The following is a 5,979-nucleotide window of genomic DNA, read 5'->3' as shown; positions in this document are numbered from 1 at the left end:
AGAACGTTTTCCTACTGCCTCATCCCTGGGAATTCATTCAGAAAAGCCAGAAGATGAAGGACAGGAAAGGTAACGTGGAGTTAAACTGGAAATTAGGGATCAGGGCTCCCATGACCTCCCTGGCAGATTCTACAAATGCAGAACCACTGCTGGCCTGTTTTGTGGCTCCTTTCAAGATTGAATTTTGCTTCTCATTCCAGGTCAAAGCTGAGGGCATCAAGTGCAAGTTACCCTGCCACCTGTGGGCCTCTGGGTCCCAGAAACCTCCCAGGAAAAGGCTTGGCTGAATCCAGAAAATCCAGACAACATTTCCTCACACTTGGGTTGTTCCACGTGGCTCGAGGGGATTCAGACACACGAGTAGGAGAAAAGCCAAGGTGGGATGAGTGATTGCCCACGTTTTTGGTGATGGGGACGAGGGCCAAGAGCACCCTCACACAGCCCAGGCTGTTCTCCCCCACGCTGGTATGAGCAAGAGACTCAAGAGATACCAGAGTGTGGCTTCCTGAGCCTCTCCACAGTCCCCACGGATCAGACCTCCACAGATTGCAATGCAACCTTAGATATCCACCCAGATGGAGACCCCGAAGCTCAGTGTAGGTGTGTGATGCTGTTTGAGACACCCCGGGGCACCCCAGGTGTCCACATGAGCCTGGTCTGCAGGCCATGGGGCTTTTGGATGCCTGCATTCAGGGGGGATGGCAGCTGGAGGCTGGTGGGGCGTCCCACGGAGCATTTCAGGTGGCAGGAGGTACCTGTGGTTAAACCACATCGTCCCTCCAGGTGTAGACACCAAGATTCAGGTGTCCTAATGTGCATCCAGATCCCACTTCCATGGCTCTTCCAAGGTGGGGGTTAATCCCAAGGCTTCCTGTGGTCAGCACAGCTTTAAAGGCAGTGGGAAAGGAGAGGAAAAGAGCCAAACTGGTGAAAATCTGGCAGCTGGGACTTGGAGGTGGTTTTCCACCCTCTGTGTGGTTTTCTTGGCCAGCAGTGTCCTGGTTAGCCCTGAGTGAGCTGCCCTGGGCTGCTGCCAGTTTTGCCCTTGGCCACGGACCCACCAGCCCCAGAGCTCATGTGGAGCACTTAGGAAGTGCTAAAACAGGACCATTTGCTGCAGGAACATTCAGAAGGGGAACCCCCGAGGATCAAAGTCAGTGGTTTTATGTCAAGGTGGTTTTAGCAGCAGCAATCACGTCATCAAGAGCAACGACACCATAAAGGAATAGAAGTTTAAACTCTGAAGCTTCTTATTTAGCTGAAAATTAGTGTGGTAAACCCCTTGGATCTACTGGAGAGAGGAATTTGGGTGGGGAGAGACCTATTGATACTTTGCATTGCATCACAGTGACATCCACTGGGCATTTTTGGGGGGATTATCCACCTTTGTGCTCCCTGGCACAGCCATGGATTTCAGTTTCCACTTTTTAGGACTGTGCAAAGGAGGGAGAAGCTTTAAAAGAGCGAGGTGGGGAAACTGGAGCCTGGCTACACGAAGCAGCAGAGGGATCTGCAGGGTGAAATGATGGCAGAAATGACTGATGAGTGGCTTGATCACATATTTTCTGTACCTTGCAGATGTAACGAGCAGAAAACGATTTGGGATTTGAGCTGAAACTGCATTTCCTGGGTTGGGGCCCTTGGAAAAGGGAGGGGTGGCTCCCACAAAGATGTAACTGGTCAGACTGGGAAAAGTTCCTGGGTGTTTCATCTACTGGAAATGTCCAAGGCCAGGTTGGATGAGGCTTGGAGCAACCTGGGCTAGTGGGAGGTGTCCCTGCCAAGGGCAAGGAGGTGGAACAAAATGATCCCTTCCAACCCAAACCATTCTGGGATTCTGTGCTCTGTCACCCTGTCCCAAAACAGTGTGGCATCTGCCTAGGTCACCCCTGGGGCAGGACTGTGCCCTTAAGGACCTCCACAGACAGCTGCTTCCAGGATTTTTCTGGGTTCCCATTTATAAAACATCAGCCTGGTAACAGAGGCTTGAAATCAAAGCCATCAAAGCACAAATGTCCTCCAGGGGCACAGAATCCCAGAGGCTGGAGGGTGTACTGGCACTGGATGGAGAGAACTGGGCTAAGACAGAGGGTACAGACAGGCAGGTGTGAACTGTGTCTATTGGAAATCAACCTTTTGTGCTGGGGAGGTGTTTTGAGTGTCACTTTGCATCCCTCTCTTGTCACCTTCATCTTTTCTCCCTCGAGTAAAACACTCTTTTGCTGCACTGAACTCTCTGCCCTGGTGTGTTTTAGCTCCTGAGGCCCCCCTGAGTTTTGTGGGTGTGCTCGTGTTCCTGGGGCTGGGCCAGGCTGGTGATTTTTGAGTGACCCTTTCAAACTCCAGCCCTGTCCCTGCTGCTGCCAGCCAGGCCTGCAGACAGGTCACACTAATGTTTAACTCCAGCCTGTGTCACTGCATTCACAGCCTGCTGTTGCTTCCCCTCTGGAAAAGAAGTTTATTCCCTCTGCTCCCAGCAGGGTGGGTGGACACACTGACCCCGTCACCTCTCGCTCTCCCCTGCACCAAACAAGTCTGTTCCCCCATTGCCCTTCACAGATTGTCTTCTGAGGGCTCTTTCCATCTTAATTCCTGTGCTGTGACCTCTCTGGAGGGGACACATCCTTCCTTGGAGCAGGGAAAAGCCTGACACTGGTCAAGGCTTGGTTTTGCTGAGGAAGGACACGTGGATTCCTGTGGGATGAGGATGAGGTTCTGAAACAGGTCAAATTCAGGACTAAAGGTGAGAGGGCTCTGCCTTATTGTCCCTGAGCAAAAAAAAGGCCATCTCTTTGTTGGTATTTGATATCTCTTTGTTTTGCTGTCCTTCAATTGTAGGGTTGGATATTTTGGCCAAGGCTGTGGGATCACCTTTATGATTGATGATTATGAATGATTATGATGGTTACAATGTTATTATATATTATTACAATTGTTATGGTTATGGTTTATGATTATTGATGATCATGACACCAGATGATTATTATCATCTGGAGTACCTGGGCTGTGGGCACGGTCCCACAGGCTCCCCCAGGAGTGCAGAAAGCTCTGGCACAAGGGCAAAAAGATCCACGTGTTGTTTATCTCAGCCTAATTCCTCAAGGAGAAATGGCAGACCATCCCCTTCTCCCTGTTTTTAGGATGTGAGTTGGGCACATTTTCCCTCTGGAGACAGGGACTCATTTCTGCTGGTGATCCTCTTCTCTCACCTGGGGGCCACGACCTCTCCCCACCATCCAGTGCAACATCCACTGCTTAACAACCAAAAAATCCCGGGAGTCTGGGCTGGTTTGTGCCTCTCCAGGTGGGAAGGGGACCTGTACTTCAAAGGTTACTCATCCATGCCCTGGAAGGCTGGAAGTACTTCCTAAGTGTCAAGTATCCTCCAGGGAGGAACAAACACTCCAAGTGTTTGTAGACCATTCTCCCATTGCCTCTTTCCACCCTGGGTGATGACATGAAGTCAAGGCTGTTGTTCCTGGAGTGGATTTGAAGTGTGTTGACCCTGTTGAGTCAAGGTTGCTGTGGGGGGTCCCGTGTCTGCCCTGAGTGTCTGAGATGTGTCAGTCCTTCCTCTAGTGGCTTTCCTGGTGTTGGGTTGCCAGGCTGAGTGTTTTAGCAAGTAAGGAAGTCCTTGTGATGCGAATGTACCAAGGATGGTTATAAAGGACATCTTCCAGTATATTGGTGGCTGATCTGTCCTTCCATCAATTCACAGACATCAGTAAACGAGAAAATTTGCCCCAGTGGCTCCTGCCTTGACACTGCCAAGCTCTGACTTCTGATCTGGATGAGTCCAGGTGATTCTGGACCATGGTAGAGTCCCCAGGGACATCAATGTAGTGTTTGGGGACACGATTTAGTGGTGGCCTTGGCAGCGCTGGTTGGACTCAGTGATCTTACAGGGCTTTTCCAACCTCAACGATTCTACAATTCCAAGTTCTTCCAAGAATTAATTAGGTGTCTGAGAAAGAGACACCTCCAAAATTACACCAGTGGGTAGAATTGGGCCACCTGACTCCTCCACAACACCCCTGTTGGTTCTATTCAGACAGCACAGGGCCCAGGGGTGGGATGTGGAGTTTGGGATCCAAAAGGAAAGAGTTGCATGATGTTCAAGCAATCATAATAAGAGATATTACTAAGAACTTGAAATCCTGGCTGGCCCTCAGTCTGACTTGCTGCTTAAAAGGGTTTGGAGTGAGTTTTGCATGTCAGTTTGCAGCCTTTCGTGTGAAATGTTTCCATCTGCTCCAGTGGAAGGTGTCCCTGCCCATGGCAGGGGGTTGGAACTAGATGAGCTTTAGGGTCCCTTCCAACCCCAACCATTCTGTGTTCCTGTGATATCTGATAAACAGCTGATTTAACTGTTCAGCTGGGACTGAAATATTAATTTGGTGTGGTTCTGTGTGTGTGTCTGCTCACACACACACCTTTGCACGTGCAAGCACTGCAGTCATGCACACACACACACCCCCTGCATTTCTGTGTGTTATTGCCCATGTTGGAAGCTCCAGCTTGAAGTCAGAGCCTCCCAGCCTGGCATTTTTCCTCTCTCCCTCCTTCTCCTGGCGTTAAGTACTTTCCCTGCTCCCAGCTGGGAAGTCAGGCTGTCACATGAACCGCAGGCAAGGAGCATTATCTGCCTGGCTTTGCTGGGTGAACAATGCGAGTAGATGATTAACCATTAAAGCAACAGAGTTTGCTGACCCATTAACCAAGGAGGAAGGCCCTCTGGATTGCTGAACAATGGGTCCCATACAGAAATCACCCCGGGCTGTCCATCCCAGCAGAGCTGCTCTGACAGCTCTGTGAGGATATTGCGATATAATGACCTGCTTGGGGCTCTCACGCAACCAACCCCGTGCCCCAGGCCGCTGGTGCTGCCCACGTCTCCACCCGCACTGGGCCGACCTTGGAAACTAATCTTGCCCAAATCCAGGCTTTGTAACAACCCCCAGGAGGCTTTAATAGCTGCCACTCATTTTTCACCCTCGCTTTTGCGTGCGACGTGTCGGCAGAAATGTTGGGTCTGAGCTCAGGAGCTCCCAAACCAGCCAAATTCACTCATCTGGGGGCACTGACCAAACACCCATCAGTCCTTGCATTTCTGATTAATTCCTTCCTTTCTGATTGTTACTAATTAAACCCTTTTTTGGGATTATTTATGGGAAACCATCCTTGTTTTGTCTGTCAGATGCGTTCCCAATCAAATCATCATAGAAAGGCTTGGGTTGGAAGGGACTTTAAAGATCTGCTTCCATCACTCTTGTGTTTTAAAGACCATCTAATTCCATCACTCTCGTGGTTTTGGTCTTGCTCAGCTTGCTCAGCCCTCTGGTACTTATTACCTGTCATTCTCCTTGGGGGGTGCTACTGGAAATTCAGAGAGCTGAATTTCCCAACTCTCTGATTTCAAAAGAGAAGGAAAACTGGTGATGTGATGATATGAAAGAAGAAACTCTGTCATAAAAGTCACAATGTGACAGAAAGGCTTGATACTGTGATGGGAAGATTCCCTTTTTTTGCCCCTCCCAGGCTGCATGGATGTAGAATGGGGGGATGTTCTGCACCTTTGGTGTATGGGATATTCTTGGTGTACCTCAGGATTCCCAGGAATACTAAAATAGGAAGTCCCCCCAAAGGCAGAGTTAAATCTGGGATCCTTGAAATTCCTGTGGGTCATATTTCCAAAGCTCTTTACTGCACTGAAGATGAGAACAGAGCACAAAACATTCATTTTGGGGATGGGAAGAAGGGTGAAAAAGAGAGGAAAGTCCAGCATTTGATTATGGCACTTGGAGATGTAGTTTAGGGCTGATGGTTGATGGTCAGAGTAGATGATCTTGAAGGTCTCTTCCAACCTCGATGACTCTGTGATTTTGTGAAGTGAAACTTTGAAACAAAACATCTGATTGCAACAAATAAGGAGACAAACTTTTCTAAGTATTAAGCTTCATCTCTGCTTTCCTCCACAAA

The sequence above is a fragment of the Manacus vitellinus genome, unplaced genomic scaffold (genome assembly GCF_001715985.3).
Source record: "Manacus vitellinus isolate BGI_N305 unplaced genomic scaffold, ASM171598v3 scaffold_78_pilon, whole genome shotgun sequence".
NCBI lineage: Eukaryota > Metazoa > Chordata > Aves > Passeriformes > Pipridae > Manacus > Manacus vitellinus.
Note: the sequence above shows the minus strand (reverse complement) of the source record.